This window comes from Heterocephalus glaber, unplaced genomic scaffold (genome assembly GCF_053883595.1).
Source record: "Heterocephalus glaber isolate CG9 unplaced genomic scaffold, H.glaber_assembly_v1.0 deba00001504, whole genome shotgun sequence".
In the NCBI taxonomy this organism is placed as follows: Eukaryota; Metazoa; Chordata; class Mammalia; order Rodentia; family Bathyergidae; genus Heterocephalus; species Heterocephalus glaber.
The window spans coordinates 55,019,019-55,043,745 of NW_028258324.1; the positions used below are offsets into that span (position 1 = coordinate 55,019,019).

General features: G+C 37.4%; 1 protein-coding gene across 3 annotated transcripts in view; it reads left to right on the plus strand.

The window, feature by feature from the left end:
- Positions 1 to 24,727, plus strand: part of Kcnmb2 (potassium calcium-activated channel subfamily M regulatory beta subunit 2) — a 311,318-nt gene that overhangs the window by 138,838 nt on the left and 147,753 nt on the right. The gene's annotated exons all lie outside the window — the stretch shown is intronic.

The following is a 24,727-nucleotide window of genomic DNA, read 5'->3' on the forward strand; positions in this document are numbered from 1 at the left end:
TAAAAAGGAAAAGAAAAGTTTCGTAAGAAAGAATTTGACATATTTAATTTGCTTTTGTTATGTTTTTTATGCATTTTATTGATTAACAGTTACATACACTTTAATTTTTATTTAAAAGACAACAGAAATTGATAAACATGTGAAAATAGTATATGCCTTCATTAAATGCTCTGAACTTTTCATATTCTTATCAAAGAATTTGAATATAATATGTATTGGTGTTGCTCTCAGCACTTATTTGAACAACAAATGTTTCAATAAGACTTTTGCATGTGAAAAAATACTCTGCAAGGATTAAAACTTCAAGAAATAGAGATCAGTCTTCAATTCACCATCAATTTTGGCTTAGATAAAAGTTCAAGTCATCAAAGAAATTATTATGTATTATAAAATTAAAAAGAATTAACATTTAAAAACTCATGGGTCTAAATATTGTGTCATATAATCATGTAAATTTCTATTATTATAGTGAATATTTAATATCCTTTCCTCAAAAAAGATAGTTTTCCCTCAGTGTCCCCAGGTGTTGGTTCTAAAACCTCACCCTCACACCAAGAATAACAAAATTTGTCTAGGTGTGGCAGCACACACCTTTGATCCCAACACTTGGGAGGCTGAGGCAGGAGGATCACCTTGAGTTTGCAGCCAGCCTGAACTACATAGTGAGACCCTATCTAAAAAAAATCTGCAAATGTTCAAGTCCTTTATATAAAATGGCAAAGTATTTGCATATAACCTATGTGCATCCTCCTATATACTTTAAGTCATCTCTGGAATACATATAACACCTAACAGTATAAATGCTATATAAATTGGTGTTATGCTATATTATTTAGGGAATAATGACAGGAAAAAATGCTTTAAAAATATTTTTGATCCATGGTTTAATTGAATGCATGGATGCAAAATCCAAGACTTCAGAGGGCCAGCTGTATACATTGACTTAATAGTTACCCTCTTAATAACCAAAGATTTTTATGAACATAATGCTTTCTCTCATTTTATGGTACTTTGCGTAGTGTTCAAAGAATGTAAGTTTTACCTGAAATTTAAAAAAATAAAAACCTTCTCATTTGTATAGCACTTTAGAAGTTGTAGAATAAAGTCTTCCAAATGATCTCATTTAAGACTTAAATACTCTGGGAAATAATTATCTCCCCTTTTCTTATCTAGAGAAGAAATCACAGATCATGCATGGTTAGGTTCTTCCAGGGTCTTAAGAGGACTAGGTAGAGGCACTGTCACTTGAAATTGGTCTCCCTGTTCCAGTCACATATTCCTCCACTGCTCAACAATGTCTCCATTGAAAAGGTGAAATATGTGGAACCTTACCAAAGGAAAATAGTGTATGTCACAGACTCTGCAGTAGTGGCACAATTATGAGTAGCATAACTGAAAGCAAAACTCTTAAATTGAAGAAGTTAGAAATATGTAGTCATCCAAGTGCTTCCATTTGGTTTTTTTCCCCTTTCTTTTGTGCTGTTTGGTGGTGTCTATGTTATAATTGTTATTTTTTCTAAAGTATTAAACTTGGCTGGATTAAGTTTCCACAAATCAATGTTAGTGGAGAAAAGTGTAATGGTCCATATCCATCATCCCAGCTGTTTGGGAAGCTGAGGCAGGAGGATTGTGAGTTCAAGACCAGCCTAGGAACTTAGTAAGATCTTGTCTCAAAAAAAAGAAAAAGGGCTGAGGATGTAGTTCAGTTGCCTTTGGGTTTAATCCCCAATACCATACACACACACAAAACTATGATTGATGTTTTGTGCAAACTTACATCATGCAAAACTGAAATGATGTAATATAGAAAATTAATAAAGTCACACTTTTGCAAATTTTTATATGACTAAATTTTAAATTTTTTAAATTATATTTTTGAACTTTTTAAAAATCTATGATTTTGAAGCTAACAAGCCAAGTGAATTATAATTGTACTATGCTGTCGCTAAATGGCATCAATTACTGATATCCTCACTAAAATTATGTGACATATATAGCTTCACATATATACATACATATATTACATAATATATAGTATATAATATATACTATAGAAGTATAATATGTATGGAAATTTTGGCAGATATTTCTGGTGACTATTTGGTACTATAACACTGTTGTGATTACATACAGCTTTTTAATATTCTGTAACAAACTTTCTAATCTTTATCAAATTATGGTACTAGTGCAAAAACAAAACACAAAAGCAAATAACTCTGGAACAAAAGTTTGATATGCTAAAAAAAATTTTAAGGAAGGCCAAATAAAACTGCCACAAAACAGTGATTTGCTGATTTAAGAGAGAGAGCACTTATAAAGAATAGAAAATTTGTCATCTAAAAATATAAAAACATAATAGAAAAAAGAGAAAAACAAGAGGAAGAGATGAAGGAGAAAGAGAAAGAGTGGAAAAGTTGGAAAAGAGGAGAAATAGTAAGGAGAGAGGAGGAAAAGGAAAAAAGGTGAAGGAAATAGGAAGAAGGAAGTTGGGGAGGAAATGCCACAGTGGTTGTGAATTAATTTCCTCTGACACTGCATTCTCCTTTGTCCTCATTGCTTCCTTGCTTTGGGTAAATGAGCCTCGGATTATTCAAATTATGCATTATACAATATCCTAAAGGACAGAACACTCATATAAAGTAGGATGTTTTTTCATAATCTAATCCATCCAGATCAGTAATTTGGATATATTTGATCTTACATAGTTTGGAAGGAAGTTTAGAAATCATCTGCTTCAACCAGTTTGCAGACAATATCTGGAATCTCCTCTAAAACATGGAGTGGTTCTAGACAAACAGTTAATTCAATCATGGGATTCCTGAAACATAAATTCATTGAAAATACTTTTTAGGTCATACAGTCTTGCAGTGCTAGCCCAGGGCCCTCCTTTCTCAAAAAAGGAAACAGGCCCAACAAGGTAAGGAGATTTGCTGTATGCCATTACACAGAGATTTGCTGTATGCCATTACACTGCCACTCCTTAAAGAAAGTAAGGAAGCTAAATTTTCTTCTACACTAACATGACAGGTTTAGGAAGAGATTTTAGAAGATGTTCAGCTGAAAATGGCACTCAAAATACAGAAATAAGAACTCATCTCTTTGTGCAACTCATCTTCAACCCCTAATATCTTCTTGATGAGAAATGTTAAAAAAAAAAACAAAAAACCTCTAGAAACAGTTCATGTTTTAAAATCCTCATAAAAGAGTCTTACAGCTGCAGAGAGAATTTGCCTGGTTGAGTATGAAACTGAGCTACATTACAAGAACCAAAGGTCCTCTGCTGTAGGATTTTACTATGACAGCCAATCTAAGCTCATTTAATGCTGCTTACATTCTCTGAGTCATTTTCAGAGCAAAAATAGATTTCATCTGATGATTTTCTTTTAAATCCCAGTAGCATTCACTTTTACGTAAGTGTCAGTGCTAAAAACTGTTAATCAAGGTGTATAAACCCAATCTGAGATCATCACTGTCAAATCTCTGGTGATAGAAGCAGATGGAGTTGGGGTGTGTGTGTGTGTATGTATGTATATATATATATATATATATATATATATATATATATATATCAAACATTCCTTCCTCACTAAAAGTATCTCATCCCATATATTTTCATCCCTGCTGAAAAGCAGGTACTTAATATTCTTTTCCCTAGGGCCGGGGATTTTAGCCCAGTGGTTCCAGTGCCTGCCTTGCAAGCGCAGGTCCTGAGTTCTATCCCCAGTACCAAAATATATATATGTATATATTCTTTTCCTTTATTCCTTCTTAAGCAGCTTCATCTTAGTTGATTCCTTCAACTTTACCAGATAGAAATGGATATAGATAATAAAAGGCTGCTACTTAAGGATAACCATTTATTTCCTGGCTAAGCAAGGAGAGATAAACAAGAAGAAAAGATAAGGTTTTTAAACTAATTATACAGATAGCCCTATTCTATTAAAGCTTTAAGATAAGCAAGAGGTATATGAAAAGGATGATTAGTAGTAGCAGGACAAAAGGAAGGGAAAAGAAGGAAAACAAAAGGGGAGGGAGGATTAGGAAACAATCCAGAGAGAAAGAAAATGAGAATGACAATAAGGTCTTGACCAATAGTATCAATAACAATTTTTAAGGGGTTCCTATTTGCTAGACACTAAATATGTTACATTCCCCATATGTCTTGTATATATGTAACCATGTATCTGTTTACATGGGTGTGTATGTTATGGCTCTTTCATACAGACCATTGCTTGTGTCGACCATCCACTTTGTAAATAGTAAAAAACTCAAAAGGAAATAATCTATAGGTAATTTCAAGTATTTATTGTAAGATATTAAAGTAAAGAATATGGTGGTTTGAATTATTGCATAAATCAACAAAATTCCAAGAATTTTAAGCTCCTCAAAAGCTCACAAGGCAGTTCTAAGGTGAATCTCTTAAGCAATAAAGGAGATGTCTTTGTAGACCAATAAATATCAGACTCTAGATCCAGGAGGGAATTTTTTCAATTAATAACACTGGAATTTGAGAAACATGGCTTTAGTAGTTGATAAAGTGTTTTGAGTTTAGATAATTTTGTTTAAAATCTCCATCCTCCATGAAAAATAATTAAGGCTCAAGTGTCTAGTTAAACAATGTCCTGTGTTTAATTTGCTATATAAATTACATTCCCAAGCAACTGTTCTCTGGTGGTTCGAAGAAGTGATGGTAGCCCACTGGGAGACCGGTCATCTAATAAGAGGCAACTTCTCTGTTTTGTGTTTGTTGTAAAATATTTGAGGCCCCACCCTTCACACTTTTCACATCCAGAAGCATAGGGTGTTTACAGCTGTCTAGACCAGGGCTCCAGTGTGTCTTACTCACCACCTTTGAAGCACACACAAGCCACATGTACCTTGCAGCCAGTCTTGACGAGTTGGAGACTAAAGAACATTTCCATCTTTGCAGAAGAATTCTGGACAGCACTGCTGTAGACTAACATCCTCTCTTCACAAAGATGAGAATTTTTTTAAAAGACTGTTCCCTTCCTGTTGGAAGGGAAAACAATTACTTCATCCTCTCACAATCGAAGAATATGAGACTCAAGAGATGAACTGGTTTCTCAAGTCATGACAACGGTTAATGAGGGAATCAAGACTGAAGTTCCCCTCTTTGCATCATGCTCAGTCCCAGATGCTTCATGGGGCCTTTTAATTTAATTCTAGGAATAAGTAACACATTTGAGTAGTCAGAGCATTTTCCAACCACCAACAGTTCCTAACTCTTACGCAAGTTAGTTTTCACAAGTCTCCAGCCACCCTCATCTCTATTGCCACCTCTCCAGAGACCTATCACATTACTGCCACCACCAGCAGACTTTCCTCTTTAAACTCTTTTTTTGCACTTTGCTGTGAACTTCTTTCTAAGGTCCACTAACCCCAAACCTAACCTAGGTCTTTTCCCAGAAGTCCGTGGACTGAGGTCTATTAGAAGAGCTTCATGTCCTCAACCTGAACCCTCAAGCTGGGACCCTAATCCACCATATCCTGGAAAGCTACCCACTAAGTACATCCTGGTCAGATCTGCTGGTGACTTCACCCCAGATGCCTGAGCACAGAGCAACCCTGAGTCCCTGGCCCTTCAGGCCGGCGTTATCCATGTAGGGGTGGTCCTTTGGACACATTTCTAAGTGGCTGCTTCTTATTCCAAAGAGCAAAGAACAGGATGAATCCTAGGCCTGTGACAACCATGCTGTCATCATATACCAGCTTCTTGAGGGCAAGAAATACCCAGGCATTCAGATACCTGTCAGTAGTCAGAACTGACTTGCCTCTCAAGTCACTCCATAGACTAAGCCCAGGACACTATTGTGAAATCATGGACAGTTGCTTCATCATCTATTTCCAAGTGATATAAATGAGAGGGTTTTATTTTCATAAAATTAATGATTTCAGAAGTGTTGTTCAAATTAGAGCTTAATCACACAGGAAAGAAGGTTTGAAAATGAGTTCCAGATATGCAGACATGCCAGAAGTGCTATGATGTTTGCATTTGGGGAAAGACTATTAAAAAAATGCTTTTTATAGTTGTCTATAACAATTTCTTCTTTGTTACAAAGCATTTTTTATTATTATTCATTGCTAAGCTATGGAACTGCTATTTAGTGTCAGTGTATCTGACATAACTCTAGTTAAAAGAAAACACCAAAATCAGAGTCAAAGCCATCTCCTATAGGAGATAGGATGTTGGGTATCCATGAGCCAGCAATGGGAAGAATCAAGCCACATTACTTCCTGCTAAAATAATTTATATAGAAGAATAAAAGCAAGGGGGAAGCCTTAATTTTATCGTACCTCTGCTTCCACCCCCATGTCCAGCCAAAAACACAGTTGTAAGCATTTAGGGAAAGGGGAAATCTTGACCTATCATATCTCACACTTAGCTGTCTGAGGTTCAACTTGAGCCCAGCTCTGAGACACACACTGGTAATTCCCATATTTTACAACCCGCTGCTCCCTGCCTTTGCTGACAGACTAGAAGTAGGAGGCATTTGCTTCCTTAATTTCCCTGAATTTTCACCTGCTTCTTTTGCAAAATACTTACCAGTCTTAGAGATGCAATGTTTTCACTTGTAGTGAGAGTGTGATAATTCCAAGTGCATAGGAATGTTATAATTAAATGAGGTAAGGTATGCAAAATTCCTGACACAGTGTAGGAACTCCTCACACAGCAGCAGTTGCTTCTTCCTGTGATGAGAAGCACCTGCACGCTAAGGCAACATTACCTGCTCTCACTAGGGCATCCTTTTGAGGTGCAGAAACTCAGGAACTTACAGAAGGGCCACACTGTTTCCAAAGAAGTGCAGACAACATTTGATTAAGTGAGAAGTCTGGCTTTGTATTCCTCAGCTTTCCAACCTCATAACCTTCAACTCCTAATCCCCACCAGCACTTCTGAGCCCTCAAGAGCTTCAAGAAAGGAGGAAGTTGTTCTTTCCTGGCTCATGATCCCTATGCCAAGCCCCACTTCTTACAGTGATGCCGAAGAACAGCTCTCCTTGCACCCCACACCCTGCCCAACTCTATCAAAAACTTGCTGTCCCACCTCCCATTGCCTCACTGTCCTCTGTAAGTTTCTACAGTCCACACCAATGCCTCTGTGCACCAGGGAAACCCCAGGGAAACCTCCATCAGCGATGCCTCATAGCTAGATTGACTCATTCAACACATCAACCTAAAACACACCCACTGGTGTCTGCACAGAATGAAGAAACCTAGTCTTTTCCATTTGCAAGTGAAAATAAAAGGAGAGAAGCCCAAGGCGGGTACTAATTTCCAGGGCCTAGTTTCAAGGCCTCTGGTATGGAATGGTGACTTCTGAATTGAGAGGTCCGGAGATATCTGCCATGTACAAGCTGCAAGATTCTGGGTAAACTAATTACATGTTTTTATCATTGGTTTCCTCATCTGGATAAAGGAGATAAAGGTACCTAGCTCTTAGGGTGGTTGAGATAATCAAATGAGATGATAAAGTCCAAATAAAGGATAGAAGTTAGCATCAGAATTAGTATTAATGGCAAGACTCCTATCAGGGGAAATCAGAAGAATTGTTATTTGTGTTAGTCAGTGTTTCATCACTGTGACAAACTACCTGAGAGAATTAACTTCTAAGGAGGAGAGGTCTATTTTGACTCACTGTTTCAGAGGTTTCAGTCCATTATTGGTTGCCTATTCCTTTTGGGCCTATGGCAGCACAGCACATCATGGCAGAAATGCATGGCAGAGGAAGCAGCTCACCTGAAGGATCAAGCCCAAACACTTGGGCTTTTGGCAGACTCTCCAGATCCAATTTATAGCAGTTGCTACTCTGAAATGTCATCCTTATAGCAGGAGTAGAGGTAACACAGAGACCTTACAGTTTCCCTCAGATACTTGGCATCAGCTGTGTGGTTAATATGATCGATATCAAGTGGTGTCATTCTACACTTGGTCACCCATTAAAATCATCCGAGAGCTATTAAAAATCCTAATACCTATTTTATACCCAGCACCAACTCTTAGAATCTCTGGGAGGAGAACCCAGGCATCAGTAATTTCTAAGGATAATGCTCATGTGTAGCTAAGAATGAAAACTGTTAAATGGACTAAAGTGGTTCTAACACCCTGGGTTCCTTACCTAAGCAAATGCAAACCTAGGTGGCTAATCTAAAAGAAAATGAGGGCCAGGGATTTAGCTCAGTTGTTTCGCCACCTGCTGTGCAAGCGCAAGGACCCAAGTTCAATCCTCAGTACCAAAAAAAAATGAAACTTAAACCAGCCAATCACAGGCAGTCAACTAATCCTTAGTTACATTGTCTCGAACCCCACTCTATACCCTGGAGAGTCCAGGAAAGGCAATTCCTCAAACTTTAACCAACTGGATCATTGTTTTCTCTCAACATTTAGCCTATAAAGTATGTGCTCCTTGTGCAGAATCCCCAACTATTTTCAGTTAGGAGATGCTGAATTCACAAATCACTGTCTGCTGAAATTGTAATGTGTGAAAGTTTATCTTTCAACAAAACCATAGTCCTAATGGTGGGTTAAAGAGATTGAGGCCCTTACTGAATCTTCTACAGCTGTTTCTTTATATTCTCATTACTATATCTGCCCCCTTCTGGTAGTTACTGTAGTTGCTTTTAAGTGTGCTCTAGCAAACTGCCTGTACCTCCATGGGAATGCTCAAGGAGAGGAGCCGTGACTTCATCTGTACCTCCAGCAGCAGTGCTGTGCAGTAATAATGTTGCTGCTATTTAACATTTGTGAACCCCTGACACTGTGTGCCAGACACTGGGCTAGATTGTTTAAAAAATACTTTCTCATTCAACTCAAACAGCAGTCTATGGGGTAATATGCTATTATTTACCTCACTTTACACCTGAGAAAACTGAGGCACTAACTGGTTATAAAAACACGCTTAAAGATGCATAGATAGTCTGACTCCATAGAGTAATTATTTACAAACAAAAATAGTAACAGTAGTTATAGCTTCACCTATAATTTATTGAGAGCTCCTTCTGTGTTATGAGCTATCATGATCTCTTTACCTATTTTATGTCACTTAATTCTCATCCATGAAACCTCTAGAATGCAAGTTGTACTGTTATTTCCTTTTATGAAGATATTGAAACTTAGTAAGAGATTAAGTGACTTAAAACTTGGCCATGCAGATTAAGATTTTATTTCAAGCTTTTCCGATTTCTGGCTCTTAATTATTAAGTAATACTGTGTTTATTTGTTATTTTACCATTGGGCGAGAGAAAGAAAAAAATAAATGAATGATGTTCTAGAGTTATTTATTTATTTATTTTGTACCAGGAATCAAACTCGGAACCTTGCTCTTGCGAGGCAGGTGCCTGAATCACTGAGCTAAATCCCCAGCCCTCTAGAGTCTTTTTCTATCCTCATCTCTTTTTTTAATCAATATCCTCATCAAGAATCTCTGGTTTATAAGAAGCTCAAATCCTCTCATAGGTTAAAGGAGGAAAAAATAACACTGTACTATTCTATTTAGGGAAGGAAGAAGAAAAAATCAACTTGAAGGAAATGTGTCTCTACAAATTCCCAAAGATTTGGAGCTAAAGCCAATTTGTTAGTTTGCAAATGAAAGCAGTCTACACTTTTCACTACTCTGTTTCATGCCTTTAAAATTCAAGCAGGAGGCTTAACATCTGTGATGTGTATTGGAAAATCAAGAGGGCTGCAAACTCTAAACTGAAGATGCACTGGATCTTTTTTAATGTTTCTGGTTGCTAGGCAACAGTCTTCCCGCTTTCCAGGCACTCGGACGGTCACCTGAGCTTAGCTCTGAGAAAGTCTTGGGTTAAACTTCCAGACATAGGCTGTGACACAGGATTGAGACTGAACCATACAAGAGGCATTTGATTTTATACAGATTCTCTGGAACCTTTCACTAGCAGCAGTCACTGTCAGTGCTGAGTCAATAGAAAAATTGCAGGATGTGGTTATTTTAGAAACTCAACATCTTAAACACTAAGACTCTGTAACTCACATCAGAAAGGGCACTTATGAAGTAGTAAAAAATATAAATTGCATAATGTATTACAGAATAGAACTTTGTTCCTTCAATTAAGCTCAGTGATTTCAAATAAACTAACATAATTATCTAGTAGAATTTTTATTTTAGTAAAAGTTGAGATTTTCTTTAATTAATAGATTGACCAGTTCAAACAACTCTGTTTTTTTTACCAGCTTCCCCAGGTTTTTATTAGTACTGTTCATTTAAACAATTCATGTTCATCTTATATTGCCTTTACTACAATTTTGGGAGAAAGATACTTTCACTATTTTTTCACTCATTGCATGTGTGATTTTATTTTATTTTCACCACCTTTCTTAAGATATACTTGACAAATAAGAGTTGTATATATTTAGAGTGTACATTGTGATACTTAATATACACATACATACAGTGAAAGGATTAAATCAAGCAAATTAGCATATCATTCACTTCACATATTTTGATTTTTGAAAACATTAATCTCTTAGCGATTTTCAAGTATATTACATGTTATTAACTATAATCAGCATGCTGTATAATAGATCTCCAGAAATTATTCCCCCTGTCCAAGTGAAACTTTGAACACTCTGACCAACATCAGGAAAACATGTCACTCCTCTACCCCAGCCCCTAGCAATCACCATTTTATGCTCTGCTTCTGTGAATTTGAGTTTTTAGATTCCATCTAGAAGTTAAATGATGCCATATTTTTCTTCCAAAGGCGGGCTTATTTCCCTTAGCATAGTGCTGTCCAGCTCCATCCATACTGTAGTAAATGACAAGATATTCCATTTTAAAGGCTGAGTAGGGATCCATTGGGTGTATGTATCATATTTTCTTTAACCATTCATCCACTGATGGACATTGATGTTGACTCCATATCTTGGCAGTTGTAAGTAATACTTCAATGAACTCAGAGGTGCAGATATCTCTTTGACAAACTGATTTCATTTCCTCTGAGTATATACCCAGAAGTGAGATTACTAGATCACATGGTAATTCCATTTTTAGTTTTTGAGTAACCTCCCAACAGCTAAGTTTGTATGATTTAGATTCCTGTCTGCAGTTCATAATTTGGTATCAAAGAATTTCAGAGGTGCCCTAGACAAAAAGCAATTTCATGCTTAAATCTTCCCAACACTCCAGAAATCCACACCTCCTTTTTCTGAGACCTGAAGCCTTATGAAAACCTAGCTACCCACACCAGCCACCATGGCTCTTGTCTTGACCTCTCTATGTGATTCCCTCCCATCCTAGCAGATGCTTTCTGAGACCCAAGGAAATGCAGGTCCAAAATACCCAGGCATGAAGTAAATGTCCTCAAGTCATAAGAGTCACAGAGAGCCCAGTTCCAGCTTATGCTCAAAGCAAAGCCTTCTCAGAGCCCGGAATTACATTCACTTCTGAACTTCCCTGGAGGTTTTCTTTTCCCTGTGACAATCCCTGAGCGACTCACATCCAGATCCCAGGAGGGAATGCATGGCTGTCCAGGCTTTGGAAAGAATCTTATCAGGAAAATACAGTTCTCCAGCACCTTGTTCCAAAATGAAACAGTCCTAAATTAAAGATCTGCATATCAGCCAGAGGAGACTGGCCTTGTGTTGCTCTGCTCCCACTCAGACCTTTGCTCTGCAAGGGATGTAACGGGGCCCAACACCTGGAAATAAGGTTGTCTTCAGAGGTTTCTCAAATTTGGAGTGTGAGGCCAAACAAAAACCATTACACAGATGAAAGTCGTCAAAATCCTCAAATTCTTCCTGGTACTAAAGAGAATAGGGAGCAAAATATAAAAGTTTTGAGTCTTTCCTGAGGGTTTTATTAATTTTATTTTAATATTAGGCCCCCTTAAAGTAGGGATATTATGATGCAATCTCCTCACCTATGGTCCTCACCTTTTAACACTTCCTCTGTGCATTCATTCAACCTATATTTAATATTTGTTGGGTGTGCAGTGTGCACAAGAAACTAGAGATATGATGATGAACTGAATGGGCATGGATTCCAACACTTGCAGAGATTGCTGTCAAGAAACATTAATTGAGCATTTAATATATTCCAAAAACTATGCTAATCCCTTTACATCTTTAGTTTATCAACTTTGCATTGTATTAAATTCTCACAACAATCGCATAAAGTGAATATTACATTAAAATACTTTTTACAGATGATAAAACTGGTGAGAAAATTTCAATAGTGAGTCAAAATTGGAACATAGGTCTTCCAGTATGCAAACAGTTTACTACCACAGAGTAGTGCCTCTATATTTTAATTGTGAAGATTAAATACCATAATACAAGCTAAAATTTTCATATATGCTCGTCATTGAGTCTTCAGCAGTTATTTTTGTTCTCCTATCTTCTGCAGAGAATCTAATTAGCCCTGAGCTACTGAAATGTCCACCATATTCAAGGCTGCCTGATGCAGTCCCAGGGCAGTTTTCCTTCTGGCCTTAACCTACCTGTCCTTCAAGACAGATTTCCACCTACCCTTGAAGAGCCAACAGAAAGAACTACAGTAAGACAAAGAAATAAGAATACAGGATCAGAGCCAATTTCTAGGCAAGCTTCACTTGGGTGAGAGAGAAATCTCTCAGCCAGTGAAATCCTTTTTCCAGGAAGCCCAGTTTGCCCAAAGAGCAAGAGAAAATGAAATCTTCTAAATTATCTAGCAATTCCACTTAAAATTAAAACAAGCCAAACATCACTTCCATCATCATCTCTTAGCAGCAAGAAGTAGAGTTAAAATGAAAATATTCTTTAATACTCTCTATTTACTGAGAATTTTTCTAGCATCAGATTTGGTTTAGTACAGAAAACATTGAGTTTGGATAAGAAGACCTCCTTTTAAATCATATTATATTTCCCTGAGCCAGTTAATTAATCTCTCTGAATCTGTGATTCCACATGTACAAACTGAGAAGTGTAAAATATCGTGTTGTTATGGGAATTAACAAAGATCGATTATCTCATTTCTGGTGACATCCCACAAATAATGATCCCCAGTTTTACCCTTTGTCTGTAAGATAAGACGATTGCTGATGTATGATGTCTCTGGAACTAGAAAAATTTGAAGTTTGTTTTTTACTTTGATGTTGTGACAGTGATTGTTTTATTGTGTCGTTTAAATTTTTAAACGTCATAACCTTAACATGGATATTCAAATTGGATTAATAGCATATGTGCTGGCTTTGTGTCAGTTTTCTCTCGGAAAGAAAAGAGATTAACATATTTATTAGGGGCCTACCTACCTAGATGCTATCAACTGTAAATGCTGTATTTAAGGGGTATAACTTGGAACTGCTTAAAAATTTACCTGTTATATTGGAAACCTCACTCAAGAGATCCTTTGAATATTGCTCTACTAATTGTGCATACAATCTATTAGAAGGAGACCAGTGGTGGGAATAAGTGTGGGTTTTATATTGACTCAATAAATATTTATTAAATGTTCATGAGGTTCCAGTCAGTGGTCTGGGTGCTGAAGATTTTGAACAAGGATGGGCTGCCATACAACCACTCCCAGCACAGAGGAGGTGAGCCATGTAGGTGCCACCAGCACACACACACACACACACACACACACACACACACACACACACGCCCCTCACCCACCCCGAGAAATGAGAAGACATGTAAACAGGTCTCAAAACCAGACTTTCAGATCACCTAAGGCAACCCCAAAGAGAAAGGAGATGGAACACTCTGATACTCAACCACCCGGACTCCCTGAATTGGCAACAAAAAAAAATCTGGAAAAAGTGAAATCAGAACTAATTTCTCAGACAATAGCAGAGATTGTGCTCATAATCAAGACATGATTAACAAATCTAGAGAGGAGCTGAGGAACATGATGGAATCCCAACACAGGAAACAAATGAAATCTGTAAAATAAATGCAAACAGATTTACAGGAGATTAAAAAATCCATTGAAAGTCTACACAGCAGAATGAGCCAATATGAGGACAGAATTTTATTTTTTTTAATTTTTTTTCTTAAATTCTCTTATTGGTACATTTTAGGTATACAATACATTTACATTTATCATTGGGTGCTTGTATCTGTACATGATGTATCTTGGTTATTTTTCCCCATTACCTGTGCGCCCTTCACCCCTCCACCCTTCCCTACTTACATACTTCATTTCCTTTTTTTTTCTTTTCTCATAATTTCTCCTTTCCATTCTTTCCTTTCCCCTTCCCCTCCCAACACCCCTACCCCTTTGGACCTTTTCCTATTTCAGTGTATCAATTATTAGTTGTTAATCCTTTTATACCTTATTTACACTCTCAGGTTCTCACAATAGAGAAACTATTCAGTATTTACACATGTGTGTCTTATTTCACTTAAGAGGACGGCCTCAATATGCATCCATTTAGCTATAAATGACTCTAGTTTCTCATTCTTTATGGCTGAGTAGTACTCCATTTTATAAAAAAATCACATCTTTGTCCAGTTTCCAGTTGATGGGCACATGGGCTGCTTCCAAGCTTTAGCTATTACAAACTGTGCCACAATAAACATGGGTGCACATATATCTCTGTGGTATGATTCTTTCAATTCTTTTGGGAAAATACCCAGCAGGTAAATAGCTGGGTCAAATGGGACCTCAAGCCCTAGTTCTTTGAGGTATCTCCATACTGATTTCCATAGTGGTTGCACCAGTCTGCACTCCCACCAACAATGGAGAAGGATTCCTCTTTCCCCACAGCCCCGCCAGCATTTCTTATTGGTTGATTTTTGATAGCAGCCACTCTTTCTGGGGTGAGGTGGAATCTCAGTGCTGTTTTCATCTGCATCTCTCAAATGATCAGTGATGTTGAACATTTTTTCATATGTTTATTTGCTACTTTTACTTCTTTGTCTGAGAAATGTCTGTTCATTTTTGAATTGAGTCTTTGAATTTGGGTGGTCTGATTTTTTTCAGTTCTTTATATATTCTAGATAGTAGCCCTTTGTCTGAGTTACAGCTGCTAAAAATTTTTTCCCACATTGTAGGTTGTCTGTTAGCTCTGTTGGTGGTTTAGCTTGCAGTGCAGAAGCTTTTCAATAAGATGAAATCTCAGTTGTTGATTCTTTCTGCCAGTTCCCATGCTACTGAGGTTTTGTTCATAAAGTCTTTCCCTATGCCAATATCTTCAAGAGTTCTACCTAACCTATCTTCCAGCAAGTTTAGTGTTTCTGTTTTAACATTTAGATCTTTAATGCACTTAGATCTTACTTTAGTGCATGGTGATAGATATGGGTCTAGTTATAATCTCTGACAGGCTGAAATCCAGTTTTTCCAACACCATTTATTAAATAGGCTATCTTTCCTCCAATGAGGGTAGTTGGCTCCTTTGTCAAAGATGAGGTGACTGAGAATTTCTGAAGTTGTTTCTGCATCTTCTAATCTATTCCACTGATCTTTGGATCTGTTTCTTTGCCAGTACCATGCTGTTTTTATCACAGTAGCTTTATAGTATAACTTCAAGTTGAGTATTGTGATACCCCCAGCCATGTCTCTGTTGCCCAGAATTGCTTTTGCTATTCTAGGTCTCTTCTGGCTCCAAATGAATTTTTGGATTGGTTTCTCTAATTCTGTGATGTATATTGTTGGAATTGCAATTGGCATTGCATTAAATCTATATAGCAGTTTTAGAAGTATGGCCATTTTCACTATATTGATTCTTCCTACCCAGGAACAAAGGATGTCTTTCCATTTTCTTATATCCTCCTCAATCTCCTTTTTCAGGGTGCTGTAGTTTTCAGTGTAGAGGTCTTTTGCTTCCTTTGTTAGATTGATTTCTAGATATTTCATTTTTTTGGATGCTATTGTAAAAGGAATTGTTTCCCTAATTTCTCTCTCAATGAGTCTGCTATTTGTGTATATGAAGGCTATTGTTTTTTGAGTGTTGAGTTTATATCCAGCTACTCTACTGAATCTGTCAATTAAGTCCAGAAGTCTTTTGGTAGAGTTTTTTGGGTCTTCTATGAAAGTATCATATCATCAGCAAATAATGAGAGTTTCACTTCTTCCTTTCCTATCTTTATTCCTTTCATTTCTTTCTCTTTTCTAATTGCTGTGGCTAATGTTTCCAGAACTATATTGAACAGGAGTGGTGATAGTGGGCATCCTTGTCTAGTTCCTGATTTTAGCATGAAAGTTTTCAGTTTTTGACCATTTAGTATGATGTTGGCTGTTGGTTTTTCATAGATAGCCTTAATCAGGTTGAGATAAAGACCTTCTATTCCAATTTTCTGTACGGTTTTTATCATGAATGGGTGTTAGATTTCGTCAAATGCCTTTTCTGCATCTATTGAGATGATCATATGGTTTTTGTCCTTGACTCTGTTAATATAGTGTATTACATTTATTGATTTACAGATATTGAACCAACCTTGCATCCCTGAGATAAATCCGACTTGGTCAGGGTGTATGATCTTCTTGTTGACACTCTGTATTCTCTTTGCCAGTATCTTGTTGAGGATTTTTGCATCTATGTTCATTAGGGAGATTGGCCTGTAGTTCTCTTTTTGGGTTGGGCCTTTCCCTGGTTTTGGAATCAAAGTCATACTTGCTTCCAGAAATGAATTTGGAAGACTTGCTTCCCTTTCAATTTCCTTGGTGAGTTTAAAGAGTAATGGCATTAGTTCTTCTTTAAAAGTCTTGTAGAATTCAGCAGTGAAGTCATCAGGACCTGGGTTTTCCTTTGTTGGTAAATTTTTTATTCCATTTTCAATTTCACTCATTGTAATTGGGGTGTTTACAATTTCTATATCTTCTTCATTTAACTTTGACAATTCATATGTATCTAGGAATCTGTCCATTTCTCCTGTGTTTTCCATTTTATTAGAGTACAGTTTCTCGAAGTAGGTATTGATGATTCTCTGGATTGCTGCTGGTTCTGCTGTGACTTCCCCTTTTTTGTACTTAATTGCATGGATTTGAGTCTTTTCTTTCCTTTTTTTGATAAGGTTGGCTAAAGGTTTATCGATTTTATTTATTCTTTCAGAAAAGCAACTCTTTGATTCATTAATTTTCTGTATCATTCTCTTAGTCTAGTCTCCATTGCATTGATTTCTGCTCTGATCTTTATAATTTCCTCTCTTCTGTGGGCTTTGGGTTTGTTATTCTCTTCTTTTTCTAGGAGCTTGAAGTTCTGCATTAGATTATTTGTCTGAGTTCTATTTTCCTAATATGGGCATTCACTGCTATGAATTTCCCATATAGAACTGCTTTCATTGTGTCCCATAGATTCCTAAATGTTGTACTGGCATCATCATTTACTTGTAGAAACTGTCTAATTTCTTCTTTAATTTCCTCTGTGACCCACTGGTTGTTCAGGAGGGTGTTATTCAATTTCCATGTGTTTGTGGGAGTTATGCAGTTTCTCATATTATTGATCTCCAATTTTATTGCACTGTGGTCTGATAATATACAGGGGGTAATTTCAATTCTTTTACATTGACTTAGACATGTCCTGTGAGCTAGAGCGAGGTCTATTTTGGAGAATGACCCATGTGCACCTGAAAAGAATGTGTATTCTGATTTTGTGGGTCAGAACACTCTGTAAATATCTATTAAGTCCATTTGTTCAATAGCTTGGTTCAGTTCTAGAATTTCCTTGTAATTTTTTTTCTAGATGATCTGTCTATTTGTGATAGTGGGGTATTGAGGTCCCCCACTACAAGTGTATTAGTGCTTATTTGGTTTTTCATGTCCATTAATATTTATTTTGTGTAGTTGGGGGCATTCGTATTTCGTGCATATATATTTATGATTGTCATCTCTTCCTCTTGGATTGTTCCCTTCACAAGGATGTAGTGACCATCTTTGTCTCTCTTAATTAGTTTGGTTTGAAATCTACTTTGTCTGAAAATAAGATTGCTACCCCTGCTTTCTTCTGGGTTCTTGTGGCATGGAGAACTGTTTTCCATCCTTTTACTTTCAGTTTATGAATTTCTTTTTGAGTTAGGTGTGTTTCTTGTATACAGCATATTGCTGGATTTTGCTTCTTAATCCATTCTGTCAGTCTACTTCTTTTGATTGGTGAATTGAGGCCCTTCACATTGATAGTTACGATTGAGAGATATTGACTCATCATTGTCATGATGTTTTACTGTTGTTGGCTCTTCTTTCTTTTTCCCCCTTTCCCTTTAGTTTCTTACCTTGTCTGGTGGCTTCCCTCTGTTGAGTCTCATGGAGTTGTGACCTTGGTTGCCTTTTTCTAGGATATAGAAATTTCTAGGCTTAGAATTGTTTGGAGTGCTGGTTTGGTGTTCATGAAATTTCTCAAGTGTTCTTTGTCATGGAAGTATCTAACTTCCCCATCAATTTTTAAAGTTAATTTTGCAGGATACAACAGTCTAGGTTGGAAGTTATTTTCTTTTATGGCTTAAAATACTTCACTCCAGGCTCTCCTTGATTTGAGGGTTTGTGTTGAGAAGTCTGCCATGGTTCTGATGGCCTTTCCTTTATAGGTGATTTGTTTCTTTTCGCTAACTGCCTATAGAATTTTGTTCTTCTGTTGGGTTTCTGGGATCTTGACTATTATATGTCTAGGTGTAGATTTTTTTTGATCATGGTTGGGTGGAGTTCTATATGCCTCGCTTATCTGTATGTCAAATTCTTCTCCTCTGTCTGGGAAGTTTTCTACTATTACTTCTGTGAACAGATTTTTTATGTCAATTGCACTTTCTCCTGCTTTTTCATGGACTCCTATGAGTCTTATGTTATTCTTCTTTGAATCATCTAGCAGCTGTTGAATTGATTTCTCATGGTCCTTTACTGTGTTTAAGAAATCTCAGTTTTCATGGTCCTTTACCACAATCCTGTCTTCTATATCTGATAGTCTATCTTCAGATTCTCTTAATCTGCTCTGCATGCTTTCAATAGAGTTTTTAATCTCCTGAATATCTGTTTGAATCTGTTTCATGGATTCCATTTCTTTCTTATGTTGGGCCATCATGGTTTCCATTTCTTTCTTGTCCTGGGCATTCCTGGCTTCCAGCATGTTTCTGAGCTCATCTATTTTTTTTATCAGTTTCTGTTCTAGAGCCTCTAATCATGTCTTTCACTCTGCTCACCATCTCTGTAGTTATCTGGGAGATTATTTCTGCTTTGAATTTTTCTAGAGCCTCATTCATCTGTTTTGTTACTTCCTGTGCTATAAATTCAGGGTGTCCAGGTGGTTGATTTTCAGACTTTTGCACCTCATTTCCCCCACAAATTGCCTTTTGTGGGGTGGAAGCCTGGGTTTGTGACTTGCTTAAATATCTTCTCATTTTTGCTTTTGGTACTGTCCCTGGTTTACTTCCTGGGTTGATATTATGAAGTTTATTGTAAGTATCTTTGTTGGTCTATTTAAAACCCTTATGGAATGATTGCTTCCCAGAGGTGTCTACCAGATATAGCTGGTATTTAGGTTTTGAGTTTCTAATGACTCTGAGGCTATCTCATTTTCATTATACCAGAAAGGAAAACCGTTTAGATCAATCATGACACCTTAGTCCAAGTCATACAATCAGCAACACCATAGCATCAAAAACCTCTTAAAGAATGACAATTTGTGGTAGTTATTAATCTGTCACCTTTAAAAAATAAAGGGCCTCCTACAAGGTGTGTCTCTGCTGTCACAATAGACAATGTGGGCACCACTGTGCAGTTGAAAGTCAATGAGTCTCAGTAAGCTAGTCCCAGACTCGTGAGATTCAGGCAGATTTCTGGTTGCAAGTTCAAAGTGGAGCTCCCTGTCCTCCTGCAGAGTTGCACTCTGCAAGTTTCTACTGCAGGTTTCAGCTGCTTTTCCCCTGAAGAAAGTTCAGTTTCCAATGGGAGCTGATAATCCCTCCAACTTACCAATCACAGTGGTCTGTTGTGCCTTTATTGCAGAGAGTCCCTTCACTTTTCCAGTGGGCTTGTTTTCATCAGGTAGCCTGAGACAGGCACTCTCTCTGTTGTTCACTTCTGGAGCTCAGGACAATGGGTTTTGTTCCCCTGTACCTCTGCAGTGTGTAACCAAGTAGCTGCACAGCCAAAAGGCCAGAGGCCAGGGGTGGGGGGTATTGTTGGAGGCACCTGCATGGCCAAGCTGTCAGCTGATGGGCCTGCCCAGGTGGGGTCTTCCTCACCCTGTCCTGTTGGCTGGTGAAAAGCTGGTGGAGCAATCCAGAGCAAGCAGGTTCTGGTCAACCTGCAACCACTCGGCCTCACTCAGCTTCTCCAGCTCTGTTTGGCCCAGCTGGTAGGCCTGCCCAGGGGAGTCCTCCACAACCTGTCATGGTGACTGGTGAAAAGCCTGTCCTGGTGGCTGGTGGAAAGCTGGTGGAGCAAGCCGGAGCAAGCAGGTCCTGGTCAGCCTGCAACAGCTCAGCCCCACTTGGCCCCACCAGTCGAAATGAGAAAACACATAAATAAGTCTCAAAACCAGACTTCTAGATCACCTACAGCAACCCCAAAGGGAAGTGAGATGGAACACTCTGATACTCAACCACCTGGACCCACTGAACTGGCAACAAAAGGGGATCTGGAAAAAATGAAATCAGAAATTATTACTCAGATAACAGGAGAAATTGTGCCCCTAGTGCAAGACATGATTAATAAATCTAGAGAGGAGCTCAAGAACATGATGGAATCCCAACATAGGAAACAAATGGAATTCATAAAATAGATGCAAATAGATTTCCAGGACAGGAAAAACTCCATTGAAAGTCTACATAGCAGAATGAGCTAATGTGAGGACAGAATTTCAGATATAGAAGATAAGATTGCAATTAGTGGCCAGGAAAAGAAAAATTGCTTCAAAATTATAAAGGAACATGAGAAATCAATCCAGCAGCTGCTAGATGATGCAAAGAAGAATAACATAAGACTGATTGGAGTCAATGAAGAAACAGGAGAGAGTGCAGATGACTTAAAAAAAAATCTCTTCACAAAAATAATGGCAGAAAACTTCCCAAGGAGGGAAAAAGAGCTTGACATACAGATAAGTGAGGCATATAGGACTCCAAATAGCCTTGATCAAAAAAGATCTACACATACGCATATAATTGTTAAGATTCCAGAAACTCAACAGAAGAACAAAGTTCTACAAGCAGTTAGAGAAAAGAAACAAATCACATACAAAGGAAAGCCCATCAGAATCACAGCAGACTTCTCAACACAAACCATCAAGGAAAGAAGAGCTTGGAGTGACATATTCCAAGCCCTAAAAGAAAACAGCCTCCAACCCAGATTGATGTACCCTGCAAAACTATCTTTCAAAATGGATGGAGAAATAAGATACTTTCATGACAAAGAGCACCTTAGGAACTTCGTGAATACCAAACCAGTACTCCAAAGAATTTTACACAATATCCTAGAAACAGACATTGAGGATCACAACCCCAGGAAGCAAAGCAGAATGAACCCATCTGGCATGACAAGAAATTAAATGTAAAGGGGGAGAACACAACAACAAAAAAAAAATCATGGCAATGACTTTTCAACACATTTCAGTTATAACCATCAATGTTAATGATCTCAATTCACCAATCAAAAGAGATAGACTGGCAGAATTGGTCAAGAAGCAAAAATCCAACAATATGCTGCATACAAGAAACACAATTCAAAAGGATACTCATAGACTGAAAGTTAAAGGGTGGAAAACAATACTCCATGGGACAGGGACTTGAAAAAAAGCAGGAGTGGCTATCCTCATTGCAGATCAAGTAGATTTCAAACCAACACTGATTAAGAGAGATGAAGAAAGACACTACATCCTTGTAAAGGGAACAATCCAAGAGGAAGAGATGACAATCATAAATATCTATGCACCAAACACTAGTGCACCCAACTATATAAAACAAATACTAACAGACATGAAAAGTCATATATGCACTAATACAATTGTAGTGGGGGACCTCAACTGTCACAAATAGATCAACTAGACTAAAAATAAGTAATGAAATACTAGAACTCAATCGAACTCTTGAACAAATGAACTTAACAGATGTTTACAGAGTGTTCCACCCCACAAAATCACAATACACATTCTTCTCAGCTGCACATGGCTCATTCTCCAAAATAGACCACATACTCACACAGAGAACATGTTTAACTAAGTGCAAAGGAATTGAAGTTATCCCCTGTATATTATCAGACCTTAGTGCAATGAAATTGGAGATGCATAGCAAAAGACACTCGAAAAATTTCATAAACACGTGGAAATTGAACAATACACTTCTGAATAACCAATGGGTCACAGAAGAAATTAAAGAAGAAATCAGACAGTTCCTTCAATTAAATGACAATGACAATACAACATATCAGAATCTATGGGACACCATGAAAGCAGTCTTATGAGGGAAATTCATAGCAGTGAATATGCATATTAGGAAAGCAGAACGAGCCCAATTAAACAACCTGATGCTGAACCTCAAGCTTCTAGTGAAAGAAGAGCAGGACAACCCCAAAGCTCATACAAGGGAGGAAATTATAAAGATAAGAGCAGAAATCAATGCAATAGAGAGTAAGTAAATGATACAAAAAAATCAATGAAGCCAAGAGTTGGTTCTTCAAAAGAATCAACAAAATTGACAAACCCTTAGACAACCTTGTCAGAAAAAGGAAAGAAAAGGTCCAAATCCATGCAATTAGGAATGAAAAGGGTGAAATTACAACAGACCCAGCAGAAATCCAGAGGATCATCAATACCTACTTCCAGAACCTATATGCCAATAAGATGGAAAACACCAAAGAAATAGACAGATTCCTAGATAGGTATGAATTACCAAAGTTGAAGGAAGAAGACCTAAAAATTCTAAACAACCCAATATCAATCAATGTAATTGAAAATGTAATTAAAAACTTACCAACTAAGAAAAGCCCAGGTCCTGATGGCTTCACTGCTGAATTCTACAAGACATTTAGAGAGGAACTACTGCCACTACTATTTAAACTCTTCAATGACATTGAAAGGGAAGCAATGCTCCCAAATTCATTCCTGGAAGAAGGCATCACCTTGATCCCCAAAGCAGAGAAAGACCCAACTGAAAAGGAGAACTATAGGCCAATCTCACTAATGAACATAGATGCAAAAATCCTTAATAAGATACTGGCAAATAGAATGCAGAAGATCATCAAGAAGATCATACACCCTGACCAAGTGGGATTCATCGCAGGGATGCAGGGATGGTTCAACATATGCAAATCAATCAATGTAATACACTATATCAATAGAGCCTAGGACAAAAACCATATGATTATATCCATAGATGGAAAAAAAGCGTTTGACAAAATCCAACATGCATTTATGATAAAAAACCCTACAAAAAATTGGAATAGATGGTCTCTACCTCAAACTGATAGAAGCCATCTATGAAAAACCAACAGCCAATATCATACTAAATGGTCAAAAACTGAAATCCTTCACACTAAAATCAGGAACAAGACAAGGATGTCCACTATCACCACTCTTGTTCAATATAGTTTTGGAAACATTAGCCACAGCAATTAGACAAGAGAAAGAAATTTAAAAAATAAAGATAGGAAATGAAGAAGTCAAATTGTCATTACTTGCAGATAATGTGATACTGTATATAGAAGAACCCAAGAACTTCACCAAAAGTCTTCTAAACTTAATAACCAAATTTAGTAGAGTAGCTGTTTACAAGGTCCACACACAAAAATCAATAGCTTTCCTCTACAAAAACAACAGGCTCACTGAGTCAGAAATATGGCAAACAATTCCTTTCACAATAGCATCCAAAAAACTGAAACACCTAGGAATCAACCTAACAAAAGAAATCAAAGACCTCTTTTCTGAAAACTAGAGCACTCTGAAAAGAGAGATTGAAGATGATATCAGAAAATGGAAAGGCATTCCCTGCTCCTAGGTAGGATCAAGATAGTGAAAATGGTCATACTTTCAAAACTGCTCTATAGATTCAATGCAATCCCAATTGAAATCCCAGCAGTATACTTCATGGACCTTGAGAAAACAATCCAAAAATTCATTTGGAACAAGAAGAGACCCAGAATAGCAAAAGCAATTCTTGGCAACAGAGACATGGCAGGGGTATCGCAATCTCCAACCTGAAACTCCACTACAAAACTATTGTGACAAAAACATCATGATACTGGCAAAGAAACAGACCTGAGGACCAGTGGAACAGATTAGAAGATGCAGAAACAACTCCAGACACACTCAGTCACCTCATCTTCCACAAAGGAGCCAAACACCCTCACTGGAGGAAAGATAGTCTCTTTAATAAATGGTGCTGAAGAAATTGGGTTTCAACTTGCCAAAGATTAAAACTAGACCTATATCTCTCATCATGTACTAAACTAAAATCAAAATGAATTAAAGATCTAAATATTAAAACAGATATGCTGAACCAGCTGGAACAGAGGTGAGGTAGAACTCTTAAAGATATTGATGTAGGAAAAGATTTTATGAATAAAACCTCAGTTGCCCATGAACTAGCAGAAACAATCAAGTGGGATCTCTTCTTATTAAAAAGCTTCTGCACAGCAAGAGAAACCACCAGTAGTGTAAAGAGACAACCCCAATGTGGGAAAAAATTTTCACTTGCTATTCCTCAGAAAAGGTCTAGTATCTAGAATCTATAAAGAACTTTTAAAAAATCAGACCTCCCAAATTTAAAGACCCAATCCAAAAACGGACATCTGAAATGAACAGACATTTCTCAGACAAAGTAGAAATGGCAAATAAACATATGAAAAAAT